This window comes from Oxyura jamaicensis, chromosome 7, assembly GCF_011077185.1.
Source record: "Oxyura jamaicensis isolate SHBP4307 breed ruddy duck chromosome 7, BPBGC_Ojam_1.0, whole genome shotgun sequence".
Taxonomy (NCBI): domain Eukaryota; kingdom Metazoa; phylum Chordata; class Aves; order Anseriformes; family Anatidae; genus Oxyura; species Oxyura jamaicensis.
The window spans coordinates 17,751,907-17,767,187 of record NC_048899.1 but is presented as its reverse complement, the minus strand read 5'-3'; the positions used below and the strand labels follow the sequence as shown (position 1 = coordinate 17,767,187).

General features: G+C 43.5%; 1 long non-coding RNA gene across 3 annotated transcripts in view; it reads right to left on the bottom strand.

The window, feature by feature from the left end:
* The window catches only part of LOC118170040, a 39,040-nt gene that overhangs the window by 1,438 nt on the left and 22,321 nt on the right, over window positions 1–15,281 (bottom strand). For 2 of the 3 annotated variants that reach the window (XR_004752452.1, XR_004752451.1), the window contains one exon: window positions 3,857–5,238. This is a non-coding gene — a long non-coding RNA (uncharacterized LOC118170040). Of the gene's footprint in view, window positions 1–3,856; window positions 5,239–15,281 lie in introns of those variants that run through there. The other variant, XR_004752453.1, reaches the window with a different exon arrangement.

Sequence of the window (15,281 nt, the reverse complement as noted above, 5' to 3'; positions counted from 1 at the left end):
TGTTTGGGACAGAGCGGCACTGGTGCCACTGGAGCAGTGGCTGGTCACCACATGGAGAAGCTTGCTCAGAGAGCCTTTGACCTTTCCCTTTGCAAACACATCAGCATACATACCTTAAAATATCACCTGCAGCCAAAGACACCTACCACAGACGACACATTATCAGACTGTCCCAAGAACCCGCTCAGATTTCCTGCAAAGACTGCAAATGCATACGAGCTGCATCCCTTGTGGGTGGCGTTGTCGAGGCACCTCGCTTTGGTCTAAATACACTGTGAGTCAAGCGAACCCTGGATCGCTAATGCTGGGAACTTGCAAGAGTGGTCCTGGCATGGTGAAGAAAACTGGGGAAAGGAAAAGGCAAGGAAAGATGGGGAAAGGAACAGGCTATAGTTATACTGCTCCCCATCAGGAGAGAGAGCACGGGATTTATGTTTGAAAGGAGGGGTCAAACATTCTCAATCACAACATTTAATCAAAATCATCTCCTTTTTCCCTCCCACCCTCCTCCCAAAATGGTTTTCATGGAAATGTCAGTTTTCAATTCCATTGTGAGGGGATTACTGAAGAACAGAGAAGTCCATCTTTTCATTAATAAATTATTAAAGCCCCTCTATGTCTGAGGATACAAAAGTCAAAATAAGAGTGAAAGAAAATAAAGACTTTCTGAAGAAGGCTTTTTTCATTGTATTTATTTTTTATTTCTTCAAAACTACTATCATTTTAGCTGCAGTTTATAGCAGAGAATAAGTCCTACTTACTTTATAACTCCTAGGGGTCTAATTGCCATTAGAGCTTAATTGTACCTTGGCTTGCTTTGCAAAGAAAGAAGCAGGCTGTGCTGGCCATCGGAGGCAATCATCTGCTCTTTTGATATGCATGTGTGTGTGCTTGTGTCTGTTTTCTCCTTTCATCTTTATATAAACTAGGAAGTGGAAGCCGCTGTGATCCTTCCGCACCTGACAGCTTTCCCCGCTCCAACAGCTTTACAGCTCACTGCTGGGACTGAACCCATGGTGCTGCAAGGGGCTATGACCAAAGCTGTCGGAACCAGACACAGCCTTGTGAGCCATTCTTTTTTCCTCCTGCCACCCCTTTGGTCTTGCTGCCACCCCTGGCTGCAGTGTTCAGCAGGTGCTGCTCTTCCTTTTGTAGCAGATCTTTTTGAAATTACATCAAAAAGCTTCATTCGGCACAAGAACAGGGTATGAAAAGGGATGTTTGCTTAGGCTATATTTGTTCCCTGATTAGCATTTATAATCTTCCATTGCTAACAAATGGAAGTGGCCATAATGGCTGTATTTTTAGGAGCTTAATGGATCTGAATCAACTTTCAGATTTGTAGCCAGATGAAACTCCTGTGTTTGTGCTTGAGCACAAGGTGATTCCAAGAGGAACAAAATGGGTGAGCACACAGGAACAGCATCCTCTGTTTTGTGTCATTTAAACTCATAAAAGTGCCAAAAAGAAGAGCTGGGAAGCTGAGCAGAGAAGGAACCTACCACCCCTGAAACAGGCTGGTGCTGGTCCAACACAGCATCCATCAGATTTGCAAGGAGTTGAAGGGGTCCAGGCAGACCGCATCAGAGCTGAAGCATGCCCTTCTTTCACAAGTGGCAAAAACCATGAGATTTTCCCCAAACTTCTTTTCTACGTAATTACCTCTCCTGGTCTCTTTGGGACTGGCTCACCTCCTGGGGTTTTCTAGTTGAGAGGCTTGGCAGTGCCTTGGCTTCTCTTCCATGCATCTCCTTACAGAGTGGCTTTATGTCTGCCCACCTCTCCCCGTGCTGTGAGCACATGTTGGGAGTGAAGGGCTAGATTTCTGGGGCTGTGGTTTAGCTTTCTAATGATGCGTGAATGCTGGGGGCAATTTGTATTTTTGGTTTTAAAAATAGATGTTCTGTTTCCTTGGATTTCTGCTGGTGTGAGGTTTAGCACATTCATTACTCTCAGCATTTTAGGACCCCCTCCAAAAAAAAAGAAAAATAATAATCAGACAGCTCATGATTTTTCTTAATAACATCCAGGGGAAAGAAAGCAACTTCCTTCCCTGCCCCATCCCCGCCAAAGCAACAGTGATTCAAAACATGAGGGCTGAGTGAGCAAAGTCATAGCATTTCAAGAGCAACACCAGTAGCAAAGTCTACAGTTCTTCCCCTGTGGCTAAAAACACAGTGAAAAAGGTCTGGGACCAGCTGTACCGTCTAAAATGTAGATGGATTCAGGATGATCATTACCAAAACAGCGTTATCAGCTTTACACTGAGATGAAATTTGTTCAGCACACCAGTTCTGCTGCTCCTCATTTAACTCTGCATACACTTCATGCTGTTTGGGAACCATCCATATCACTGCCCACATTTAGAGTTAGAGGGCACATTTCAGTCTTCCAAAACCAGGGGTTTATTTAGGCACACAGAAATACCCTTCAGAATGATCACAGACGCAAACACAAACTGAGGTGAGGCTGATTTCCTACTGAATTCAATACAATCAATAATATAGGTCCTGTAGTAAGACAGCAGTAACAATTTAATTCATTAGCATATGGCTAATTAGCACATTAGTGTTTCTGCTGAAGATGTATAGGGGAGTCAGGAAATGGGATAAAACTCTGCTCTTTAAGAGGAGAATTATTTTTGATCATGTCTAGTATGAAGTACTTTATCAGATACAGCCAAAGATTAAGATGCAATGGGTGCCTTTTGGTTGCCCTCACATATCAAAAGTGCAGGTCCTTGGGCTCCTTCATACTTCCCTTCTCTTCATTTTATAATTCGGAGAGGCTCCTTCCTATCTGAGCACTGCAGCCACACGAAAGCTGAAATTCTTCTGCACTACCGTGCCTTTTGTTAAGTGAGGTTCAGAAATGCAAAAACAACTCCTAGAAGAGCCAGGAATGAGCTTTTTATACTGTGAAATTTCACTGTAACCAAAGTGTTGAGCTGCTGTTGAGCTGTTTAAAGTGTTTGGATATTTCTGGGAAAAAAATCCGTTCTTAATGTGTGGTGGTTTTACTATTAGCCATGTGTTGGGCTCTCCTGGCATCATGCTTCTACAAGCCTCGCAGCTTTGCTGGACAGTGCCTCCCCTTGCAGGGCGAGAGGAGGGCTCTGTCCCTGCTCCTTGCTGATTGAGGACGGCAGTTGGAAGGCCTGCTGTTCATCAGCCTTGCCCCTCAAATTAACTGCAGTTAAGGTCAAGTGGTTTTGGAAAATATGAAGACCATCAAGCCAGCCGTCTGAGCAGGCAGTGAGCCTCCACCATAAAGAAACCACAAACGTAATCAAAGCAAACAATGCACAGCAGGCTGACCAGGAGCTGCGAGTAGTTCTGTGAAGAAATCTGGAGTTTTACTGAAATAGAGAAATTCAGATCATCATGAGGAGGTGGCTGGAAATCAACTGGATGATACTTTTTGCTGTGCATTCTTAGCTCCTTGACTCATGGAAACCTGTCCCCATCGCTTGGCACCATCTCTGCTAGCTTCCTATGACCTTGATGACATCTCATGTCTTGGCTTGATGCAGATCAGCAGATCCATAGTCTTCTCTGAAGCCCTCTATAGCTGTGGGAACCAAATTGTCTTTTCTGTAAGTAATGTAGCACAGCGTGTAATGTGGCATGGAGGGATCCTCAGTGATGCCAAGGGACTGGCAAGGCGCAGAGACTTGAAGGAAGGGGTACCTCCGATGGAAAGAGGAGTGGGGTCCAAAGCATGTAGGGTCTTTCTCAGCACTACAAGATCTGAGCTGCAAGGTCATAACCAGAACTGCAATCTAAATTAGGCATGGTGAATGTTGCACCAAGGAATAATGCAAAACAAACAAACAAACAAACAAAAAATAACACCCTTGAATTGCTTTTTCTGTTTCTTGGTAAAACAACCAGGACAATCCTGCCTGCTTAGCCTTGCATTCCCTCTCCTGCCTTACCACATCCAGCCTTTTCCCCAGACCTGAAAGCATGGCACGCTGTGGGCAGCCAAGATGCGGGGTGAGGGGCTCAGGCTGGGGGAATCTGATCGCTGCCGGATTTCACCTAGCCTGTTTTGCTGCTGGGACACACGGCAGGCAAGCTACGTGTGGGCTGCAAGTTGGACTGCGTCATTCCTCAAGACACCGCAATCTTCCTGATTGCATGACTTCATCACAGTGCTGAAAACTTCACAATTTATGGGGATTTTGATGCACTTGGCTCTTGTACAGGGTTTCTTTTCTTCTATATTTATTTCACATTTTACACAACTTTTTGTATTTTTTTTTTTTTAAATGAGTGGCTCCCTTTCTCATAATGCAATGTTTTATTTTTTTGCAATGTGTCCAAGTAACCATAAGCCAAATGCTCCTTTCTGGAACAAAGGGAAAGAAATGCTGTACATATCACACGACAGGCAAAGTCTCTGCAGCACGTCTGGGAACATTCCTTTACCAGGGACCAAGCCGGCTCTTCAGATACACTTCGTGGGCCGTGCACCGTAATTGCAACACACACACAGACTCAACAGCAGCGTGACAGTGGGCCTGTGGAATGAGTTGGGCTACATTTCTTCTGCATTTTCTCACTCCTGACCTGTCTCTGACCTGGTAGGAATCTGGCATCTCACACACCACCATCACATGGGTTCTCCTGGCTGAGCTTCGGGCGTGCCTGCTGGGTGTGCAGTGCATGGCTGGAGGATGTGGCCAGGCGAAGCCCACCTGCATGCCTGGATGGAGAGAGATAGAGAAGCCTGCATCAGGCCTCTAGTAGAACGCTTCTCTGTCTTATGATAAATATCACGGCTCCAGCTATTTCCAGTGGTATTGTTTCCCATCCGTGTATGCTCTGGCAAATGATCTCTGCCTTAAGGTGCACAGGGAACTGCAGCTGAGTGCTGGATGGAGGAAGAAATATCACATACACTTCTCTCGAGCTGTATTTTTATTTCAGCTAGCGCAGCTGGCTAGAATTGCAGGAAGAAGTGTGTCTTTCATCTGACACTGCCTACTGACTCTCTACTGATGCACCCATTTTCTGCACTTCTGTTGGTTAGGGGAGTAAGATATGCATCAAGCAGCTTAGCCTTGTCAAACAGATGTGGCTTCAGAGCCATCAAAAAGGAAAAGGCAGATGCAGAGGGAGTCAGAAAAGATATTTCATGCATTGACTATACTTGTACAACAGTTGCCAAGAGAGTGATTTTTGGTTCAGAACATTCAATTCCTGTCTAAAGCTCCAAGCCTGCTCCTCACATCTGTGGGGAAAAAGAAGAAAACAGGTAGGAGGTTGCTGAAGTAAGAGAGGTGAACACATCTAAGTCCTGGGACACATCACTCATTAATTCTAGAACAGTTCCCAGCATGGTTTCTACTTGCTTGCTTACATGGTCATTCACTACTTCTCTAACACCTCAATGTCCCAAAATGTTTAAAAATGGAAAATCTGCAGGAGAGAGGAATTCTTGGCTTCTGTGAAATAATAAATACACATTTTAGCATCCTGGAGAATATCCTGCCAACATTTCTGTCTGACCCTGAATCTTGCTTTCAGTCCTGAGTACCAGCTGTTCCTGAGTATGGAGTGCAGCAGCTCCAAGGACCATACCTGATTGTTACCCCACTGCATACAGCAGGAGATGTAAGAAGTCCATGCAGACACATCTATAAAGGGATTCATTTACCATACACAGATACCTGGATAATTTCTGCTCCTATAAAAGCCAGCAATAATGCTGTGCATTTCTGAATGTCATCTCTAGGACCTTCATCCCTTCGTTACTCCAAGTGTCTTTACCAACTGGTCTCCCTTGGGCCATTAAACACCATACAGCAGTCAACGTTTGCAAGCACAAGGCTGCTGTCCACAAATAAGATATTAAACTCTTTTTCTTTTTTAAAAGTTAATGAGTTTTAATTTTACTGAGCTATAAAGCCACCTCATTGAAAAGCTCTCCACATGGATGAGATTAGCCTGTCAACCAGGAACTGTCACTGTTAGCTGAGTGGGAGATTTGCATGGATAGTTCTCATTAGAGCTAATGCAAATCATATGGGACAAGAGTACTCTTCAGAAGAGCTGGGTTAAAGAGCATGTGTAGTGAAAAAGACACAGGATACTTGGGTGAAGACTGGGATTGCGTGATCTTTAGGTTAAATAAAGCTTTTCTGACAGATGTCCCACAACTCCTAGGAACTCAGCAGCGCAGCAAACATTTAATGTGCTCCTCACATCCCTTTCTCCCCGGGGCTCTAACCACCATATGACCAGTATTTGCCATTTGCAGTTGGTGATACCTGGAAGCTTAGGTCAGGGTGGTGTACAAGGTGGACAAACACATCCATTGGTCCATGCTCTAGGGAGTTCACAGTCCAAGACGTGGGCAGATGCAAGGAAAACGGAGGGGGAAAGACGGCAAAGAAACAATGACAACTAGCAAAAAGCACACAGACCAGACCCCAGGTATCAGTGATCATAAGCAATCGTATTAATTTTCCCTGCTATTACATCTATGGGCCTGTTTTAAGGGGGAAATTTGGAGAAAGATGGCAAGCTTGAATATAACAGGACTACTCATAGGAGAAGAAACATGACAAGGAGTGGTTTGGAGGACTCTGCTGACACGACTGCAGTCACACAAAAGGCAGGAGCAAAGCCAAGGTGTTTTTTTTTTTTTTTGTTTGTTTTTTTTTTTTTCGAAATCTTTCCTACCTTCTCAGTCCTGGATGAGTCCTTTAACAACTGAACTAGGTGCCCTTACTTCTAACACTGGAGTCTGAACGCAGGTGGTCAGACACAACCAGCACCTTTCTCCAGGACTACTTACCACTAGCAGAAATGTCTTCACCATGGGTTTGCTGGTCTGTTCATGCCACTTCAACTGTGATGTATCTGTCCTTCACCCCTGCTCCTGCCCATTCATCCCTACTGAAAGCTACAGGACCTTTCCCCTTGCTACTACTTGAATTTGCAAGTTTTTTTTTTTTTTTTTTTTTTTTTCCCAGAGGCACAGGGGGTCGAAGGCAAACTTACTGACTTCCCCTCTCCTGTATTTGGCTGCATCTCAGCCATGTGGGAAGAGAAACTGCCAGTGTTGGCTTCTCTCCTTACTGACAAACTTCATTCAGAAAGAAGAGTGAAAAAGAGAGATGTGTAGCTCCTGTTCTTCTCATGATTCCTTGGTAAATACCACCAAAGCCTTGCCAGCAGACCCAATGCTCTTCCCTCTCTCAGAGGGGACTGTTGCTTTTTCCTGTGCCTTAGTGTGTTGTCAGACATCTCACTTGAAAGCACAATAGAAGCTGAAGTACCAACAGTTTCTCCAGTCACCTCCTGGGATCCTCTCTCAAATCAGAACAAAAGGTAATCAACATGGTATTTGCTGCTGGCACACACAAGTGTCCCAAACTGCAACCACTTCCAAAAAGTTCTAGGTTAAAGCCTTTTTAAATGCATACAAACATCTTTCCATCCCTAAAATAAATGTATCTTCTGAGGAAAAGGAGACTTCAGCATGCCCATCACCATAGCATTTGCCCCTGAGTTGATCTCTTTTTCCCCAAGGGAGACCACGAAACAGAACAGTGGTGGAAAACTGACATGTTGACAGTAAAATTAATTAATCCTGTCCTAGAACAAATTCTTGGTAAATGCTGTAATGAGCCAGCTAAGCATGTTTTCTACAGAGGAAACAATAAAACAATAAAAAAAGTTACAAAACAGATTCTCTTGCAAAATCCTTGCCCAAGAACTCCAAACCTGCAATAATCTTTGGCTCACACCACAAGAAAAGGTACCTCTGACTTTATCTTTCACCCAACACTTCCCTCATTGCCAAGTATTTTAAAACCTCACAGCAATATACTTCATATGTCTCCCAGACTGACTGCAGGTTAAGGGGGGAAGAAGAGGGAAGGCAGGGAAGTGAAGCAATTAGGCCAGCAGATGCCTAAATGCCATTTGCTCCATGTACCTCAACCATCGCTGAATTTTATCCCTGGAGCAAGACTCCCTCTGACAGCTTCTCCATCTGTTTGCATCTAAGAGTTCCCCAGCGGAGAAACCAGGTGTCCTATCCAAATGCATGCATGCAGTAAGCCTCCACACATTTAAAAAACTGAGTATAAAACAAAACCAACAGAGCATCAGGTGCTATCTACCTCATTGCCTGGGAAAAATGGCTTCAGTATGTGCGACAGACGTGAAGCTGTCTGTTCCCAAGGTCTCAGAGCCTGTAATAAGTACCTTTCCCCCAAGCTGCCCTCCCCCTGGCTCCTTTCAACCACTAAAAAAAAAAAAAAAAAGGGATGTACCTGCTTTCATTCACTTTAACATGCCTGAGCATATACTGACAGTCAGTTCACTTGCTGTTGCCATTGGGACTGGCAGTGCTGGGGCTGCAATATGAGAATTGCACCAAACACAACAGGAAGTCAAACTGGAACCAGATGGATGAAGTGTGGTATGGACAACAGGAGAAAAACAGGGGATAAGTTTCCCTGCTCTTCAAGCCTGACCCTTAGCCCCCGCTATCGTTTCTTGCAGCCCTCCTCTGCTCCGAGCCAGCCTTCTATCATCATGTTCCTTGGCCTTGCACAAGGCACTGCTCGCTGTTACACTTCCCTTGTATTCCTCCGATGAGAGAGACCAGAGCTTCCCACCTCACATATGACTGCGACTGCTGGATGAACTGGATCTTTCTCACCGCAGTGGCTGGCAGACTGAAGAGCTGAAAGGAAGCAAGGAAAGTGTCTTCTGCGGTGTTGGTCTGCAGCACAGGACAAGTGCCTGCAATGTTTTCCTTCCAATTTTCCTTACAAAACCTTGAATGCTGCTGGGGAGGTGATGGAGGTATCCATCACTGAGGGAAGACAGGCCTGGGCAGTGCGAGTTAAACCCAACAGAGTTACTGATGCTGATATTAAGGGGTGGTAAATCAAGGGCAGGAATTCAGTCCTGCTTTATGGAGACCCAAGGCAATGCTCACATAAATCCAAAAGAAATTTACTCCTGGTCTCTGCTCCTTTAGTTTTGGCTCCACTGGGAGAGCAAAAGTAAAATTCACATTGAGGAATAAGTTAACAAAAAACCCTTGTAGCTACAGAAGACAATTTCTTCTTGCTGTACCTAGCAATGAAATTGTCTGAAACACACCCAAGCATCAACTAGTTCAAGGCAAATACTCCTGCTGAAGTTAAGTGTTAGTCTGAACAAAAAAATACATCGAATAGCACTGACTTCAGCATAACAGCTGGACAGATAAAACCAACAGCAGACACTGTTAGTTGGGTCTACCTTAGTAGTGGTGCAAGAACCAGAGGAAAGCCAGCTTGGACCCCAGATCCTGGCTCCTTGCAATGAACTGGAAGTAGGTAGGTGTGCCTTCATAAAAAGTTAAACACTTCTTTGTACCTGAACTGAAAATGCAAATGTGAACCACTCCCAGGACGTCTCGCTGGAGCCTTCCAGCTACCACTTGCTAGAACTGTTTGAAACATTTTGAGGGGAAGCAAAGCAGTAAGAACCACCTCAAAAGTCACAAGAGACTAGAATCCTGTTATTTTAGCATCCCTGCTGCATTTTTTTTTTTTTTTTATGTTCTTGTAAAAGAGTTGAAGGGAACCAACAGAACTGATTCCTTTCATGAGCTCTGGGTGACCCCTTTCCCCCGGATGCAAGTTAGTCACATAAATAGTGTCTCTAGCTGAATTGTCACATCTTGGATGCTAGCCTAAGTTCACAACAGGGAATCTCTGGAAGAGCTACAAAAGTGATCAGTGGCTTCCCAAATCCCAACCCATCAGCACCGGACCATTCCCACTATTTGGAACTCATGTTCATCCATAGCACATGAGATAAATGGGCCAACCTCCCCCACAAGCCATCAGGCTTCCAGTGGAAATTTGTAGAGACCTGATCACAGAGACACTCTCCAACTTCAAACTCTGTCTAGATTAGCCTTTTTCAAACCAGAATCTTGATATTTATTAGACAATTTTCTTCTCTATCATAAATGTTCACACTGGCAGTAAGTTTGGTAAAAATGTGGGATTTAGTTTGGTTTAAGAAAATATTTCAGGAACTGGTTGAAGGGTGGGGAAGGAGAAATAACTTCAGAATTCCACATAGTTTCCTCTGGCCTCAAAAGATGTATCATTATTCCCCCACTGTCATAAGAGATTTCTCCTTTAAAATTCATTGAGATTTTGAGGCAGCTCCAACTGCAATAATTTTATTATTTAGCTCTTAAAAAGATGCTTTTGGCAAGTAGCCATTGGCTAGAAAAAGCAAGGGTAGATATGACAGGGAAAATGTTAACAAACAACCCACCAGCCCTGCACATGAGAGGATAGCAAGAAAAACATCAAACTTGCTGGCATTTGGTTATTTCATGGCCAGTTTGGCAACCTTTCCAGCAGAAGTCATGCAGGGGACGAGACAAGACAGGAAGCTGTAAAAAACAAGAGACTAGTCTGAGAGCAGTTAGATGCTGGAGATGACTGAATAAATTATATGTTTTCATGTTTTTCCATGAGAACTTCAAGGGTCATCAGTGGCTCCTGTAAATTAATTTGTGCTCAGTGTGTTTGGAAGAGCTTGGCATTGCTGATCTAAGATCAGAGAGAGGCTTTCTGACCCTCCTGGGATGTGCTGTTCAGAAGGACACCAGCACCAAATCATTAGGTACACAATGCCATCGTACAGCAGAAGGCAGTGAAGCAACTTCAGCCCCCTGTAGGTGAGACTGTGGCCCCACAGCCTGGCATATTTTGAATGCCAGTTTCCACTAAAATGTGATAAAATCTGGAAAGTTCTCTTCAGCCAGCCACCACTGGCAACCAGTCAAACAGCTCTGTTGTACAAAACAACAAAACATGCATAAAATCCTCCAGACCCCATCCCCACTTGCCCAAATGCCAGCTGATGGTTGGCCGATCCATCAGCTTCTGTCTGTATGGGAAGATGGCCTGTGCACGTATGGTGAACAAGTGGTGCAACTTCTACTACAAGCTTGCCTCCTCCTATTCATCTGACTCCTGATAGATGTCACCACTCTGAAAAGCCCCAGACTAGGTCTGGAAGCACCAGGAGACATCTTCACCTTCTCTGTGTCCTAAACACGTAACATGTTTTTTCATACATGAACCTGATGGTCCTTGCAAGGGGAAGAAAAAAGAGAGGAGCTGTAACAAAGATATCAGGTCATACACCAAAACTAAGGGCTTGGGATAGCTTCTTATTCTGAAATGAAGAACAAAAGCATATTCAAGTTAAGTTGGCTTTACTCCCTCCTTTCTGTTATGTGTTGCTATCTTTAGCTTCAAACTGTTTCTTGAGCAGTGTAAAGGAATTATAATGACTCTGTGTAAAAGTTATGAAGAACCAGAACTGGAAATAATGGAGCCATAGTTTTTCAGTGCAAAGATAGGTCTAACTTGCATGTAAAAGGCATTTTCCTGAATCTTAAGTGTGATCTAGCCACGTAAGAAAGAAAAGGCATGCTGAAAAGGCAGAACAGTTCAACTTTCCTCTAAGAGCTACCCTTTGCAATGGATCTATGGGCAGGTCAGCCACAGGGCTTAGACCCAGCTCTTGTTGGCCTACCATACATTGAAGAACAACCATGTGCTGTCGCTCAACCAAGCTTGGTTCTTCGTATCAGCTCTAAAGCACCCATGTTCAATCCCAGCTACAAGCCTGCAGTAAAGAAGAAAAACAGCTCCTGGAACAGACTGTTGAGTGCTTTTGACAAGATCTGTGAGGCTTTTTCCCTCCAGCTCAACACTGTCATGTTCTAGTTTCCTGAAATCCCAGCAGGCTTCTCTAAGCCTCCAGCAGCTGGCTAAGAAAGAAGCATCCAACTATAAAGGAAATGCTGGAGGCATCTAGAATAGTTTTCTGCTTGACCACAGTCCTGTCAAACAGGAGTAGCATTTCAGTAACAATTCAAAGACCAGACTTATCACAAAAGCACTTCTTAAGAGAATCTTTCCTTCAGGGAATATGCATTCTCCTGCCCAGATCAGAACCTAGGAAGATGTGGAAGAAGCCAGAGTATCAGCTGGAGTCAGAGCACCTCTCAGAGTGCCTCATTCCATGATTTTATATGAACATGAGGTGCCTCAGAGCACTTCATTTCATATTTTTAAATCTTTAATTAGGGTAAGATTCCCATCACGCCTCCTTCATCTGTTCTTTTTTTTTTTTTTTTTTTTTTTTTTTCCACCTGTCTTTTATTTTATTTCTGGCTCTTTATGGTCTCCCTTTCCAGCTGCTTACTATTATCACCTACAATTCTAATCCCTCCTTAACTGCTCACATAATCACCCCTTTATTTGGGAACCTGGATTCATACCCTTTGATCCACAGGTTGTCCTTGTATTTCCTGATTCTGATTTGTTCCAGGGTGTCCAATGGTTTCCAATGTCCTGCAGCTCTCATTTGATTTAGCCTGCTCTTCTCTCATAGCACAGGAATGAAGTAAATAATTAGCACCAGAGCACGTGTGATTGGTCTAGCCTCTTTGCTCAGAGATGGACTGTAGTTTGAATTTGAATTTGCTGAATGCCCTCTCTCACGTGTTATGGGTAGGCTGCAGCACCAGTTCTGCTTTAGCTGCCATATGTCTTCTTACTACTTCAGTTGTGCCAAATGCTCTGATTCCACATACCAAGTCTGGTTTTCCCTGCTCCTTCTGGCCACAATTGTCTGTGGCACCAGTCCTGCCCATGGCTATCCTGACTCACTGTTTGCAAACAGCTGTGCTTACTCCACCAGATCTTGCTTTCCAACTTGATAGAGGCTCAAGACACACATATTGCTTCCAGGCTCAAACAGAATATTTTGACTGAATACTTGCTCCCCACTTTCATGGTTTTACCCCTTGTCCACCACATCCTGCTCTGCCACCAAGATTTAAAGATGTCAAGAGGCAAGTATTGCTACTATCTCCCATTCTGGCCAAAAACTTCCACTGCTATCCTTTCGTTAAGATTTCCTTATTTCATAGCTCATAGCCAAGCAAACCACTGTGGCAACCTACCTTGTCCTCATGTGTCACACAGACCAGAAGACTTCACACAGTGACCCCTGGAGCAGACACAATAGTTTACATCTAACTACAGGCTACGACCCAGGAAGGCATCAGAGATATGACAGCACCGGTGCAAGCAGAACATGCTGATTCATCATGTGTGGTCTCCAAATGATGCCAGTAAAATAAAGTCAAATGGAACTGCAACTCAGTGAAAAAAGCCTAAAGATATGTGATATGAAAATATTACAGTGAATGTTTCTAACTATGATTTCAGAGACTAAAGAGAAAAGACAGACTAGTGAGAGGATCAGCATGTAGGGAATCTGATCTGGACACCAACAGCATAATTGTTCTTAAATCGCCTTATCCATGTGCCAAGAGCTACTGCATGGATGCCAAGCAGCTCATCCAAAGCTACAGCTCAGCAAAGACTACTGTACTACCTAAGCATAAATGGGAGGGAGAAAGACACCAGTCCCTAAGACACAACAGAGCTCCACTGATGGTTCCTGTGGTTTCAGTGCCTCTGGCTGGCAAGGAACCACATCAGATGTATTTTAAAGTTTGCATTTTTCTGATTATAACTTCTCTCTGTAATTGTTTTCAGACCTGTAGTTAAGGATGTTCTCTATAATTTGAGTAATACTCTCCCTCTTTTCACTACCCATTGGAAGCTCACCTAGTGTTAAAGTGCACTAAGATGAATCTGAAAATGAACAAGGTGTATTTTTTTCTCACACCCAAATGAAGCAGTTTTATTTTAGTGCAATCCAGAATAAGCATGGGAAGTGTAAGAGCTGAAGATCAATTACCTTCCTTGCTGTAGAATCAGTAGACTTCTTTTGACAGTCTTTTCCTGAAGTGATACATCCCTATGTCTTCACCATCTGGATAAAACTCTCTTACATCCAAAACTGTCTCCCCAAAGATGTATTTATAGACCAGGAAAGTCTATTTTCCCTCCTTATTTGCATACCCTCTGCCTCTTCTTGCATCTTCAATTGATAGTGGACTCTTACACCTTGTATTAGATGACAGAGTTAGTGTAAAGAATCATTCTTAAATGACGGGTTGAGATAGATTGAAATCCTTCAATATGACCTGAATTAGATCCCAACAGATAGCTTAAAAGAAATTGGGATTAGCTAAACAGCAGCTGCAATGTAAAGGATTGTTAAATATCAAGACAGCTGCTGGGGAAGGGGGATATTTTTTCAGAGATGGTGTTAACTGGGAATCTGCAAACATTTGAATTTTGTAATATGTAGATGTTTTGTTTAAGTGGGGAATTTCTAGTCGTTATTAATGTTAACATTTTTGTGTGATTAGGTAAAAAAACAAAATTATTCAGCATTCAGTTCTGAAGCAAGACAAGGTCATATCAGTTTCAGCTGGTCTTCTGACAACTTGTTCTAAACAACCAGCTTTTTATGGGAAACCGACCTGTGCTTTGACAACTCCGTGAATGATTCACGATTCATCCATCTGACTCACTCCCATGTCCAGCTACCAGGATATTTGCCACCTCACAACAAATTAATGTGTCATTTCTCCTTTTAAAGGATATGATTCAACTCAGCTTATCAGAATTATATCTTCTACTGTAAATCAATATAATGCATGTATGCAGCTAATGAGAAGTCATCAAATCAGTATTCAGCCTACATTTTATACTGTTGGTCTCTGAGAGACATTCACGTTGTTGAGCCAGCGTTTGAGAGATGAGGAAGACATGGATGTGTTATTATGCCAAAGTCCTTTTACATTGTTTTATGTTCTAGAGGCTCCTACCAGGATATCATAGCTCCTCTGATAAATGAAGGATACTGGACCTACGCCCAAGAGGAGAACTCAAATTGGAAGTTTCATTGGCAGAACTCAACTGCTACAAGGTACTTGGACTTCTGGAATGAAGCACAAGTCAGAGAAACCCCAGCTTTGGCTGTATCTTCTCTGTTACATGAATCTGTCAGCAATCAGGGTCATTGTTCTCTTCCAGCACCCACTGAGGTTATTTAAACCCATCCTGGAAAGAACATTTTCTGTGCCACCTCTTTACAAGATCATCCTTCCGAGACAGAACTGATGCTTCCTGTGGGCTGTGGTTAGGGCCGACTGCATGCAGCCTGGAGACTTAGCCAAAGCTGCAAGCCTAGAGCCACCCTATCACCCCATGGGAGGGACTGTCACTTAGGCACCCTGTCTGAGGAAATTTCATAGTCTTCTTAAGCAGTTTTGTTAGGTAGTTCAGAATTTGCTTTTTC